Source organism: Pristiophorus japonicus, chromosome 10 (genome assembly GCF_044704955.1).
Source record: "Pristiophorus japonicus isolate sPriJap1 chromosome 10, sPriJap1.hap1, whole genome shotgun sequence".
In the NCBI taxonomy this organism is placed as follows: Eukaryota; Metazoa; Chordata; class Chondrichthyes; family Pristiophoridae; genus Pristiophorus; species Pristiophorus japonicus.
Window position 1 is genome coordinate 197,402,935 of NC_091986.1, and position 15,381 is coordinate 197,418,315.

The following is a 15,381-nucleotide window of genomic DNA, read 5'->3' on the forward strand; positions in this document are numbered from 1 at the left end:
CCCTGGGGATTTATTGGCCTTCAATCCCATCAATTTCCCCAACACAATTTCCCGACTAATAATGATTTCCCTCAGTTCCTCCTCCTTACTAGACCCTCTGACCCCTTTTATATCCGGAAGGTTGTTTGTGTCCTCCTTAGTGAATACCGAACCAAAGTACTTGTTCAATTGGTCCGCCATTTCTTTGTTCCCCGTTATGATTTCCCCTGATTCTGACTGCAGGGCACCTACGTTTGTCTTTACTAACCTTTTTCTCTTTACATATCTATAGAAACTTTTGCAATCCGTCTTAATGTTCCCTGCAAGCTTCTTCTCGTACTCCATTTTCCCTGCCCTAATCAAACCCTTTGTCCTCCTCTGCTGAGTTCTAAATTTCTCCCAGTCCCCGGGTTCGCTGCTATTTCTGGCCAATTTGTATGCCACTTCCTTGGCTTTAATACTATCCCTGATTTCCCTTGATAGCCACGGTTGAGCCACCTTCCCTTTTTTATTTTTACTCCAGACAGGAATGTACAATTGTTGCAGTTCATCCATGCGGTCTCTAAATGTCTGCCATTGCCCATCCACAGTCAACCCCTTAAGTATCATTCGCCAATCTATCCTAGCCAATTCACGCCTCATACCTTCAAAGTTAGCCTTCTTTAAGTTCTGGACCATTGTCTCTGAATTCATTGTTTCATTCTCCATCCTAATGCAGAATTCCACCATATTATGGTCACTCTTCCCCATGGGGCCTCGCACAACGAGATTGCTAATTAATCCTCTCTCATTACACAACACCCAGTCTAAGATGGCCTCCCCCCTAGTTGGTTCCTCGACATATTGGTCTAGAAAACCATCCCTTATGCACTCCAGGAAATCCTCCTCCACCGTATTGCTTCCAGTTTGGTTAGCCCAATCTATGTGTATATTAAAGTCACCCATTATAACTGCTGCACCTTTATTGCATACACCCCTAATTTCCTGTTTGATGCCCTCCCCAACATCACTACTACTGTTTGGAGGTCTGTACACAACTCCAACTAACGTCTTCTGCCCTTTGGTGTTCTGCAGCTCTACCCATATAGATTCCACATCATCCAAGCTAATGTCCTTCCTAACTATTGCATTAATCTCCTCCTTAACCAGCAATGCTACCCCACCTCCTTTTCCTTTTATTCTATCCTTCCTGAATGTTGAATACTGCTGGATGTTGAGTTCCCAGCCCTGATCATCCTGGAGCCACGTCTCTGTAATCCCAATCACATCATATTTGTTAACATCTATTTGCACAGTTAATTCATCCACCTTATTATGGATACTCCTTGCATTAAGACACAAAGCCTTCAGGCTTGTTTTTTTAACACCCTTTGTCCTTTTAGAATTTTGCTGTACAGTGGCCCTTTTTGTTCTTTGCCTTGGGTTTCTCTGCCCTCCACTTTTCCTCATCTCCTTTCTGTCTTTTGCTTTTGTCTCCTTTTTGTTTCCCTCTGTCTCCCTGCATTGGTTCCCAAGGACATAATGCTTAATATGCCTTGAAAAATCAATGAATGAAATCAGACGACTTTTCATTTTCCCTTTAATAACAATTCAATCTATGGAAAAATATTCTTACGACCTCTTGGTGAAACCTATTCGTCTTGATTACAGTTGAAAAGATTGGCCTTTATCGTACAATTTACCAATTCAATATCTGAACTTGCAGCATTCTGGGTTGTGCTTTTCATGATTAAATGGACAGTTTAAAGCTAAGACAAAGGTTAGTATGTATCGAACCCTTTCTCCTTTTTGTGACTTCTGCAATTTTTTGTAAATTACCAGCAGATACCAACGGCTTGGCTCGTGGTGAGTCAAAGGAAATGGGGGTCGAGGTTTGGCTTGGGCGTCTGTACAAGATGGCCAGTATTGCACAGGCTGCTCATTGTACACCCAGCCTGAGATTCACTTCTACTGACTTCCATTCACCGCCCAAGTCAAATGTCTACCCCACACTCTTCTATCATGACAAGAAAGACTTGCATTTATACATACCTTTCATGACTATTTTCAGGATAGTATGCAGATACAGCAAGTGGTCAGGAAGGCCAATGGTATCTTGGCCTTTATTGCAAAGGGGATGGAGTATAAAAGCAGGGAAGTCTTGCTACAGCTATATAAGGTATTGGTGAGGCCGCACCTGGAATACTGCGCGCAGTTTTGGTTTCCATATTTACGAAAGGATATACTTGCTTTGGAGGCAGTTCAGAGAAGGTTCACTAGGTTGATTCTGAGGATGAGGGGGTTGACTTATGAGGAAAGGTTGAGTAGGTTGGGCCTCTACTCATTGGAATTCAGAAGAATGAGAGGTGATCTTATCGAAATGTATAAGATTATGAGGGAGCTTGACAAAGTGGATACAGAGAGGATTTTTCCACTGGTGGGGGAGACTAGAACTAGAGGGCATAATCTTAGAATAAGGGGCCGTCCATTTAAAACTGAGATGAGGAGAAATTTCTTCTCTCAGAGGATTGTAAATCTGTGGAATTCATTGCCTCAGAGAGCTGTGGAAACTCGGACATTGAATAAATTTAAGACAGAAATAGTCTCTTAAACGATAAGGGAATAAGGGGTTATGGGGAGTGGGCAGGGCAGTGGAGCTGAGTCCATGATCGGATCAGCTATGATCTTATTGAATGGTGGAGCAGGCTCGAGGGGCCATATGGCCTACTCCTGTTCCTATTTCTTATGTTCTTATGACCTCAGGACGTCTCACAGCACATTATAGTCAATTAAGTATTCTTGAAGTGTAGTCACTGTTGTAATGTGGGAAACGCAGCAGCCAATTTGCGCACAGCAAGCTCCCACAAACAGCAGTGCAATAATGACCAGATAATCTGTTTCGGTGGTCTTGGTTGAGGGATAAATATTGGTGGAAAGAGTATTATAACAGCTAACACACAATGTATTGTAAGATAGCTGATCTCCCACGGCGTTGTGGATAGATATGAAAATGTTATGGTGCCAATACTGCGATCCCTTCACGATAGTGTCACCAGCACATTGACCTCACCCAAGCTTGTGAGGTCGGTGAGGTTTAAACTTGGATTTCTTGTGACACCAGTTCCACATTGCATGATTGACTTTTAATATCTTTTAAAGTGGCCTAGCAAACTACTTAAGAAGAAGGTCCACCAACAGCTATTCAGGGCAATTAGCAATAAGCAATAAATGCGGCCTTGTCAGCATTGTCCACATCCCGACAACAAGTTTTTAACAAAATCGGCTCACGTTCATGTTACTTTGGAAGATTTGGATCTCAAACATTTTTTGTTGAATAAGAGCAGGTGCTGTATTCTGATGCGCCCTCTTGGATGGGAAATGGTACAAGAGGCCTGAAGAGCAGAAGAATAAACCTGATTGAATCACACATACGAACAGGCGATTTAAACCTACTTTTGCTCATCAAAACACTTTTCTCTGTTAAATGTGTTTGCTGAAGAAGCTGTCTCAGAGAAGAAAATAAAAATTTCAAGAACGATTTATTTTGAAGCTATCTGATATCTTTCTAGCAGATGTCACAAACTGCAGGAGGGCAACGTGTTTATTTACAGCGCTGACCTCCGCTCGTAGTTTCTGGTGACTGTCAATCAGAGACAGGAACCAGGAGCAACAAAGCCAGCTTCGCATTCTAGGTACACACACTGGGGGTGAAATTCCCCTGTTGTGAACCTCCCGTTAGTGCGTCCGGGGGGCACTAACAGGGCGCCAAAGTGTTTTTCCCTGGGGGGAGGGGGTGGGGGGGGGCTGCTACCGGCTCCTGCAACATTTCACAGGAGTTGCGAGGCACAAATCTAGTCGTGCCATGCCCTCGCTGATAGTGCCACGGGCCGCCGCGTCTCCAACAATAACATAGAAACATAGAAACATAGAAAATAGGTGCAGGAGTAGGCCATTCGGCCCTTCTAGCCTGCACCGCCATTCAATGAGTTCATGGCTGAACATTCAACTTCAGTACCCCATTCCTGCTTTCTCGCCATACCCCTTGATCCCCCTAGCAGTAAGGACCTCATCTAACTCCTTTTTGAATATATTTAGTGAATTGGCCTCAACAACTTTCTGTGGTAGAGAATTCCACAGGTTCACCACTCTCTGGGTGAAGAAGTTCCTCCGCATCTCGGTCCTAAATGGCTTACCCCTTATCCTTAGACTGTGACCCCTGGTTCTGGACTTCCCCAACATTGGGAACATTCTTCCTGCATCTAACCTGTCTAACCCCGTCAGAATTTTATATGTTTCTATGAGGTCCCCTCTCATTCTTCTGAACTCCAGTGAATACAAGCCCAGTTGATCCAGTCTTTCTTGATAGGTCAGTCCCGCCATCCCGGGAATCAGTCTGGTGAACCTTCGCTGCACTCCCTCAATAGCAAGAATGTCCTTCCTCAGGTTAGGAGACCAAAACTGTACACAATACTCCAGGTGTGGCCTCACCAATGCCCTGTACAACTGTAGCAACACCTCCCTGCCCCTGTACTCAAATCCCCTTGCTATGAAGGCCAACATGCCATTTGCTTTCTTAACCGCCTGCTGCACCTGCATGCCAACCTTCAATGACTGATGTACCATGACACCCAGGTCTCTTTGCACCTCCCCTTTTCCTAATCTGTCACCATTCAGATAATAGTCTGTCTCTCTGTTTTTACCACCAAAGTGGATAACCTCACATTTATCCACATTATACTTCATCTGCCATGCATTTGCCCACTCACCTAACCTATCCAAGTCGCTCTGCAGCCTCACAGCATCCTCCTCACAGCTCACACTGCCACCCAGCTTAGTGTCATCCGCAAATTTGGAGATACTACATTTAATCCCCTCATCTAAATCATTAATGTACAGTGTAAACAGCTGGGGCCCCAGCACAGAACCTTGCGGTACCCCACTAGTCACTGCCTGCCATTCTGAAAAGTACCCATTTACTCCTACTCTTTGCTTCCTGTCTGACAACCAGTTCTCAATCCATGTCAGTACACTACCCCCAATCCCATGTGCTCTAACTTTGCACATCAATCTCTTGTGTGGGACCTTGTCGAACGCCTTCTGAAAGTCCAAATATACCACATCAACTGGTTCTCCCTTATCCACTCTACTGGAAACATCCTCAAAAAATTCCAGAAGATTTGTCAAGCATGATTTCCCTTTCACAAATCCATGCTGACTTGGACCTATCATGTCACCTCTTTCCAAATGCACTGCTATGACATCCTTAATAATTGATTCCATCATTTTACCCACTACCGATGTCAGGCTGACCGGTCTATAATTCCCTGTTTTATCTCTCCCTCCTTTTTTAAAAAGTGGGGTTACATTGGCTACCCTCCACTCCATAGGAACTGATCCAGAGTCAATGGAATGTTGGAAAATGACTGTCAACGCATCCACTATTTCCAAGGCCACCTCCTTAAGTACTCTGGGATGCAGTCCATCAGGCCCTGGGGATTTATCGGCCTTCAATCCCATCAATTTCCCCAACACAATTTCCCGGCTAATAAGGATTTCCCTCAGTTCCTCCTCCTTACTAGACCCCCCGACCCCTTTGAAACCGGAAGGTTGTTCGTGTCCTCCTTCGTGAATACCGAACCAAAGTACTTGTTCAATTGGTCCGCCATTTCTTTGTTCCCCGTTATGACTTCCCCTGATTCTGACTGCAGGGGACCTACATTTGTCTTTACTAACCTTTTTCTCTTTACATATCTATAGAAACTTTTGCAATCCGTCTTAATGTTCCCTGCAAGCTTCTTCTCATACTCCATTTTCCCTGCCCTAATCAAACCCTTTGTCCTCCTCTGCTGAGTTCTAAATTTCTCCCAGTCCCCAGGTTCGCTGCTATTTCTGGCCAATTTGTATGCCACTTCCTTGGCTTTAATACTATCCCTGATTTCCCTTGATAGCCACGGTTGAGCCACCTTCCCTTTTTTATTTCTATGCCAGACAGGAATGTACAATTGTTGTAATTCATCCATGCGGTCTCTAAATGTCTGCCATTGCCCATCCACAGTCAACCCCTTAAGTATCATTCGCCAATCCATCTCAGCCAATTCACGCCTCATACCTTCAAAGTTAGCCTTCTTTAAGTTCTCTGAATTAACTGTTTCATTCTCCATCCTAATGCAGAATTCCACCATATTATGGTCACTCTTCCCCAAGGGGCCTCGCACAACGAGATTGCTAATTAATCCTTTCTCATTACATAACACCCAGTCTAAGATGGCCTCCCCCCTAGTTGGTTCCTCGACATATTGGTCTAAAAAACCATCCCTTATGCACTCCAGAAAATCCTCCTCCACCGTATTGCTTCCAGTTTGGTTAGCCCAATCTATGTGCATATTAAAGTCACCCATTATAACTGCTGCACCTTTATTGCACGCACCCCTAATTTCCTGTTTGATGCCCTCCCCAACATCACTACTACTGTTTGGAGGTCTGTACACAACTCCCACTAACGTTTTTTGCCCTTTGGTGTTCTGCAGCTCTACCCATATAGATTCCACATCATCCAAGCTAATGTCCTTCCTAACTATTGCCTTAATCTCCTCCTTAACCAGCAATGCTACCCCACCTCCTTTTCCTTTTATTCTATCCTTCCTGAATGTTGAATACCCCTGGATGTTGAGTTCCCAGCCCTGCTCATCCTGGAGCCACGTCTCCGTAATCCCAATCACATCATATTTGTTAACATCTATTTGCACAGTTAATTCATCCACCTTATTGCGGATACTCCTTGCATTAAGACACAAAGCCTTTAGGCTTGTTTTTTTAACACCCTCTGTCCTTTTAGAATTTTGCTGTACAATGGCCCTTTTTGTTCTTTGCCTTGGGTTTCTCTGCCCTCCACTTTTCCTCATCTCCTTTCTGTCTTTTGTTTTTGCCTCCTTTTTGTTTCCCTCTATCTCCCTGCATTAGTTCCCATCCCCCTGCCATATTAGTTTAACTCCTCCCCAACAGCACTAGCAAACACTCCCCCGAGGACATTGGTTCCGATTCTGCCCAGGTGCAGACCGTCCGGATTGTACTGGTCCCACCTCCCCCAGAACCGGTTCCAATGCCCCAGGAATTTGAATCCCTCCCTGCTGCACCATTGCTCAAGCCACGTATTCATCTGAGCTATCCTGCGATTCCTACTCTGACTAGCACGTGGCACTGGTAGCAATCCCGAGATTACTACTTTTGAGGTCCTACTTTTTAATTTAGCTCCTAGCTCCTTAAATTCATTTCGTAGGAACTCATCCCTTTTTTTACCTATGTCATTGGTACCAACGTGCACCACGACAACTGGCTGTTCTCCCTCCCTTTTTAGAATGTCCTCCACCCGCTCCGAGACATCCTTGACCCTTGCACCAGGGAGGCAACATATCATCCTGGAGTCTCGGTTGCGGCCGCAGAAACGCCTATCTATTCCCCTAACGTCGTCGTCGTACGCGGTGACCCCTTTACGCCCCGCGGCAGCCAGTTTCCACTCCGCAGCAGAAATTGGCTAGCGCCCCCGTGAGACTGCCACGGGCGGTGTCAATGCCTGCCTCGTGGCTCGCGAACCGGGCCGCATTTTTCTCGCGGAGCGAAAGGAAGGGCTGGCGCGTGCGCCATACGCCGCCATTTTCTTTCCCTCCAATTCACTGGTCGGGCTGTTGTCCACCGATGTTGCGGGGTCCGAGCCGCAGTCCGTGCAGCCCGGCACTCTGTTTTTGTGCCGGAGTGCGACCAGGGCACCCCACATCGCTGGTGGCCGAGTGGAGGCCCATCAAAAGGCCTGCAGAGCTTGCAGCATCCCTTTCCTTTAAATGGAAGGGCAGGGGGAGGAAGTATTGAAGCATATCAGCGCTATGCAGAGAGGGCGTGTAGCACTCCACAATGCCCCCGCGTATCGCCCCCAGTCCCGTTCCGGGAGGAAGTGGAGCGCGCGACATTGCGCTTCATTTCCTGTGAGGGGCGCTAACTCTAATTTCGTTTCCGGGGCGGGACTTATACGCCAGGTGCAGAATGTCCGGCCTCGGAAAAGTTACCGCCCCCAACCAGGGCGATACGCAATTTCGCCCTCACTGAACGCTTGATCACTTTTTGGATTCCGACTAGTAAAGTCTTAAGATTTGTGTTTGAAATGCAATGGGGTGAATGTTGATTTTTACCGCTGGGTGGAAAATGGGTGGTACCAGATTGGCCACCCACCTTACGCCCCACCCAATAGTCGTCTCCATTGGAAACGAAAACCGGGAGGTGTTAAAAATGGGTGGCCAATCCACTACCACCTATTCGCGGCCAATATTTTCAAATTAAGCTTGTTTAGCGGAAACTATTTAATAGAAAAAAACATAAGTTGTGATTTAAGAACATAAGAAATTGAAGTAGGTGTGGGCCATATGGCCCTTCAAGCCTGCTCCACCATTCAATAAGATCATGGCTGATCTACGACCTCAACTCGATTTTCCCGCCTCATCCCTACGACACTAGTGTCCCAATCTACTTAACCACCGTGGTAGGATATGAGTTCAGGCCTATAATTCCCCACATGGTGAACTCCAAATCTCAGTGAAGCATAAGGATAGAGCATAGGAGCAATTGGACTGCAAGCTGACCCACCTCTGGCATACTATCTCGTGGACCATTATGGAGTAGAGTTGGATGAGGCCTGGAAACAGGTTGCATGATGCATCCTTGAACTGGGAAATGGTATGTAGTGGTGGGAGAATCAAAAGAAAGAACTTGCATTCACACTGGCCTTATCACTTCTCAGGATATCACAAAACACTTCAAACCGAATTATTTACTTTTGAGATGCAGTCAATGTTAATTGTGTAGGAAAATGACATGATATGTTGATAGGGTGAGACGCAGTAAGCTGGGAGGACGCTCGTGTGGAACATAAACACCGGCATGGATCCGTTGGATCAAATAGCCTGTTTCTGTGCTATAAAATTCTATGTAAATCTATGTAACTGGCACACAGAACATTAGACGAAAGACCAGTTAATCAATTTTAGGTGATAGGTGTTAGGTGATGGAGACACATAGATCAAGACAGATCTCTACACTTTCTCAGATATTGCCACAGGAACTTTTTATATTTACCTGTACAGATGGATGGAGCCATTGTTTAACATCTCATCGAAAAGAAAGCTCCACCAAGAATCCTTCCTTAAACTTTCAGCTTAGATTAGGTACACAAGAGGGGTTTAAACGCATCATCTTGTGACTGCAAGGCAGCTGAGCTACTAACTGAGCCAACCTGGCATTTATAAAGGAAGAAAGAGTAACTAAAACAAAAAGGAAATGGTGAGGTGTATACTTTTATGAGCATATAAATAATCATATTACAGTACAACAGTTCTGTTACTGCAATTTTAACCCAAATTTGGTTCTGAATATTCGTACGTTTCCCCTTTAATTGGAGGGTGAGGTGGTATAACCAATTGACATCACCATGGAGACTATTGTTAGAGCCTTCAATCTACCTACAAGAAGGTGCACTTAAGCAGCTTAGGAACTATCACCTCACCTCTAGTCAGCTTTGTCTATCAGTTTTCGATATTAAAATAGACATACCATTCTCATTTGGGGAACTGAAGAAGGTCTTTCTGGAGTTGAGTTGGTTCCAAGATGACACATTTTGTGATGGGACATTGGAACTGAGTCAATCCTTGTAGCAGATTTGACATTTGACAATCAAGCTAGGTAGGTCTGCAGCACTGCAAAATGCTGTTTAGTGCCAGCTTGACATAAGGATAGAATTCTTGCCATTGACTCAGAAGGGCATGGGTTCAGGCCCCTAACTGAGCACCTAACTGTGCTACCACTTCAATGAGAGAATGTGAGGTTACATCAAGGCTCTTTCTGCCTGATCAGGTGGACATAAATATTCCATGGTACAATTTGAAGAATCGCAGGATAGTTCTCCTGATGTCCTGACCAGCATCAACTCAACGTACACCACTAAAACTGATCATTTGTCTCACTGATGTCTGTGGGACCTTGCTGTGCATAAATTGGATACTGCATTTATCTATGTAGCCACAGTGACAATGTTTTGAAAATAATTTGCTATGAAGTACTTTAGGATATTCTGAAGATGTGAAAGACACTGACCCAGAATTTGAAAAATAAATTTACATAGTTTAAAGACTCTAAAAAATATACTTACTGTCATGTATTTAACCCTTTGTAACCTGCATGACACCTGACCACCAGAGGGCCCACCTGTTGGAGTCCCAAGGGATCCCAACATCCTTGAGAGCACAGAATATAAGCAGGCCACCCACAAGGTACCTGCACTCTGGAATCTTATTAAAGGAGCTAAGGTCACACTTGCTCATTGTACACAGTACTCTGTTTCACCCTTTATTATGAGTGTACCACTTACCTTACAGGATTTCAAATTTTTAAATTATTGAAAAAATTGTATTATTCTGTGCATTTTCCAGTTGTAAGAATTTGAAGGACATTCACTGGGCAGGAGTTGGGCAAATAGCCCAAATCTCCGCCCGCGGAGGCCCTTTAGTTTTGAATGAGGTGGATCTGTCAAGAGAATTCCCGCGAGCGGACGCCTCTGACCGCAACAAATTCTACAAAACTACCTAGTGGTCCCAGAGGTTTGGAGGCTCTACGCAAAGGCCATCGTAGGGGTGCACTTATCCCAGAATCATATGGGCTTCATATGTATCACTGGGATCACGTGGGCTGGCCCAACCTATCAGAGTAGGGGGATCCCCATTCATACTTATGTGAGTTCCGTATGTACGAAATCACCCTAAGTTTGAACGGGGATACTCCCCAAAACACACAAACACTGAAAATTAATTAAAAAAAACAACATTACATATTTAAAATTAATCCAAATGGAATTTAATTATTTATTTAAAATGAACATTTAATTTTTTGAAAAATAAATTTACATAGTTTAAAGGATCTAAAAATATACTTATCTTATAGGATTTCAAATGTTTTAATTATTGAAAAAAATGTATTATTCTGTGCTTTAGAAGTCTTATGATGATAAAAGCAGGCCTACTTTTTCAGTCGTCAGAATTTGAAGGACATTTGCTGGCAGGAGTTGGGCAAATAGCCCAACTCTCCGCCCGCGGAAGCCCTTTAGTTTCGGAGGCATGCAATCTGTCAAGAGAATTCTTGACAGATCGCAAGTTCCGGATTTAAGCACATGCACTTCGCATTCCTAAACCCGGAACTTGCGGGGACCCCACAGGCACGTGAGCACCTCATACCCGCCTGTGGGGAGCGTGAATTCAGGCCCACTATAAAAATGCATATTTCATCTTTTTATCAACTAGTTTGATTCAGTTGTGCAAAAGGAGGGTGAGACCTGCCATTGTGATCTAAGAACCTTGCCACTGTGCTCCAGAAACCTATGGAGCCCAATGCCATATCAGGTAGGATGGTCTTGGTTGGAGAACTAAAAGGGAGCTTACCAACATCTTGTGTTCTCTAATTCCAGCAGAAACCTGATACACACTCAGGGCTCCTGCCAATCTGTAGTTACATTCTCACGGCTTACGTAAGTGTGGTGTGCCCCAATGGGGAAGAGAATGTCCATTTCATATCCTTTCAGTAGACTGGTTTGGAAACAGTTATATTCACTCTGTGCCAGACACACGATAGAATAATGAAACTGTGCCAAAATTTCAACGCGCAGTCTAATTGGAATGGTAGCTTTGCTTGCTACACTCAAGTCTTGTAAACATTATGAATAATTGTGAAGTTTCCATATCTTCATATAACTAGGCTAGGTGTGTCCCATGAGTACCTCTCCGATCATCCAGAGGGACAACTGAAAGAGATGAAGATGGATGGAGTTTTCTAAATGTTAGCAAGTTTTCTTTTTAATTATAGCCTTTTCTCAAATGTGAAGAATCTAAGGAGGTAGATCCAAATCTGTCACTGACTTTTCTGCTGTATATATCGATTAAAAGGACATCTTAGTTATGAAATTTTGCCGTGCAATAGTATCAAATTCATTTCCACAATTTTTCAAACAGCGATTGTCCATTATCACCGCTGTTAAAATGGTAGACACAGGATTTTGATTTGTATCGTAGCCCCCAAATTGCAAATCAATGCTCCCAGGGAAGTGTTTCTCTCGACCGGGGAGTAAATTGTAGGATCAGGTGCGGAGGTCAGCACTCCCGATTCACAATGCTCCTGATTTTTCTTCCACTGATTTTAATGGGAAAAAAAGTTGGGAGCACAGCAAACTTCAATGTGTTGACCTCCACGCCTAATGCCCCAATTTACATCCCCAAACTGCGTGTCGAGTTTCACGGTTTCAGAGCTCGGTATTGCACATTGCCTACTGCAGCAAAATACTCCGGCTGCTGGAAATCTGAGGTAAAAGCAGAGAAAATGCTGGTAACACTCAGCAGGTCATCCAGCGCCTGTGGAGAGAGGGAGGTAGGGTTAAGGGGCTCAGTTTCTCCCAGTGATTCGCGCCGTTTTTTTGGAGCAGGCTGCTTTTTTTGGCCGAAGTTAAAAAGCCAGTTTTCCCAATCAATTTGCACCAGCGTAACTCAGTTAGTTACGATTTTTTTTAGATTCGTTTTTTTTCAGCCAAAGGGGGCGTAACCTGCCACCCGCGCCAATTCTGGCCATTTAGACAAGTTTGGCCAGCTGAGAGTTACTCCAGTGCTGCTTACGTCAGCGTATGTGGCCTCTGCAGAAAAACCTTCTGGAGAGTTAGAAACATAGAAAATAGGTGCAGGAGTAGGCCATTCGGCCCTTCGAGCCTGCACCGCCATTCAATGAGTTCATGGCTGAACATAAGTTAAAGAAATCGGCGCAGGTAAGTGCAGCAGATGTCCGGAGAGCGAGAGAGAGAGAGAGAGAGCAAGAGAGCGAGAGAGCGAGGACTGGAACTGGGACTGGGACCGGGGGACTGATTTGGGCGGCAGACCGGGGAGGCAATTCGGGCACTGAACCGGACATGGGAGGTAAGTTGCTGCTATATATTTTAATGTTCTTTAATGTGTTGGGAGCTGGCTGTATGTTTCATTTTGTATCCTCAGCTCGCATTGTGTCCCTGGTTACCATGGCAGCCCGATCTTTTTGGCGCAGATCAAGGCTCCACCCCCAAAACTAAAGGACAGGTTAGGCCACGGCAAAATGAAGAAATCCAACGGGGAAACTTAGAACATTTTTTTTGGCGTATTGGGCCCCAAAAATCCAGGCCTTAATCTTCAAGTACTGCAAAAAAAGCATTGGGAAAATTGAGCCCAATGTTTCCAGGTCGATGATTGGCTAAAGAACCAGAGGTGAGGTGAGGATTGTTTAAGCAGATGGTTGGTATGATCTGGAATGCACTGCCTGAAGGGATGGTGGAAGCAGATTCAATGGGGAATTGGATAAATGCTTGAAGGGGAAAAATTTGCAGGGCTATAGCGAATGGGCCGAGGAATGGGACTAATTGGATAGCTCTTTCGATGAGCCGGCACAGACATGATGGGCCGAACGGCCTCTTTCTGTGCTGTATCATTCTATGATTCTATCTGTCATCAGAACCACTGCAGGACATTGATCTCTTCTGAACAACAAGAAGCAGAGAAACATAGAAACATAGAAAATAAGTGCAGGAGTACACCATTCGGCCTTTCGAGTCTGCACCGCCATTCAATAAGATCATGGCTGATCATTCCCTCAGTACCCCTTTCCTGCTTTCTCTCCATACCCCTTGATCCCCTTAGCCGGAAGGGCCATATTTAACTCCCTCTTGAATATATCCAAAGAACTGGCATCAACAACTCTCTGCGGCAGGAAATTCCACAGGTTAACAACTCTCTGAGTGAAGAAGTTTCTCCTCATCTCAGTCCTAAATGGCTTACCCCTTATCCTTAGACTGTGTCCCCTGGTTCTGGACTTCCCCAACATCGGGAACATTCTTCCTGCATCTAACCTGTCCAGTCCTGGCAGAATCTTATATGTTTCTATGAGATCCCCTCTCATCCTTCTAAACTCCAGTGAATAAAGGCCCAGTTGATCCAGTCTCTCCTCATATGACAGTCCAGCCATCCCTGGAATCAGTCTGGTGAACCTTTGCTGCACTCCCTCAATAGCAAGAACATCCTTCCTCAGATTAGGAGACCAAAACGGAACACAATATTCCAGGTGAGGCCTCACTAAGGCCCTGTACAACTGCAGTAAGACCTCCCTGCTCCTGTATTCAAATCCCCTAGCTATGAAGGCCAACATACCATTTGCCTTCTTCACCGCCTGCTGTACCTGCATGCCCACTTTCAGTGACTGATGAACCATGACACCCAGGTCTCGTTGCACCTCCCCTTTTCCTAATCTGCCACCATTCAGATAATATTCTGCCTTCGTGTTTTTACCCCCAGAGTGGATAACCTCACATTTATCCACATTATAATGCATCTGCCATGTATTTGCCCACTCGCCTAACCCGTCCAAGTCACCCTGCAGCCTCTTAGTGTCCTCCTCATAGCTCACGCCGCCACCCAGTTTAGTGTCATCTGCAAACTTGGAGATATTACACTCAATTCCTTCATCCAAATCATTAATATATATTGTAAAGAGCTGGGGTCCCAGCACTGAGCCCTGCGCACTCCACTAGTCACTGCCTGCCATTCTGAAAAGGACCCGTTTATCCTGACTCTCTGCTTCCTGTCTGCCAACCAGTTCTCTATCCACGTCAGTGCATAACCCCCAATACCATGTGCTTTGATTTTGCACACCAATCTCTTGTGTGGGACCTTGTCAAAAGCCTTTTGAAAGTCCAAATACACCACACCTACTGGTTCTCCCTTGTCCACTCTATTAGTTACATCCTCAAAAAATTCCAGAAGACTTGTCAAGCATGATTTCCCTTTCATAAATCCTTGGACCAATCCTATCACTGCTTTCCAAATGCGCTGCTATTTCATCCTTAATAATTGATTCCAACATTTTCCCCACTACTGATGTCAGGCTAACCGGTCTATAATTACCCATTTTCTCTCTCTCTCACCTTTTTTAAAAAGTGGTGTTACATTAGCAACACTCCAGTCGATAGGAACTGATCCAGAGTCGATAGACTGTTGGAATATGATCACCAATGCATCTACTATTTCTAGGGCCACTTCCTTAAGTATTCTGGGACGTAGACTATCAGGCCCTGGGGATTTATTGGCCTTCAATTACATCAATTTCCCATACACAATTTCCCGCCTAATAAGGATATCCTTCAGTTCCTCCTTCTCACTCGACCCTCGGTCCCCTAGTACATCTGGTAGGTTATTTGTGTCTTCCTTTGTGAAGATAGAACCAAAGTACTTGTTCAATTGGTCTGCCATTTCTTTGTGCCCCATTATAAATTCACCCGAATCCGACTGCAAAGGACCTATGTTTGTCTTCACTAATCTTTTTCTCTTCACA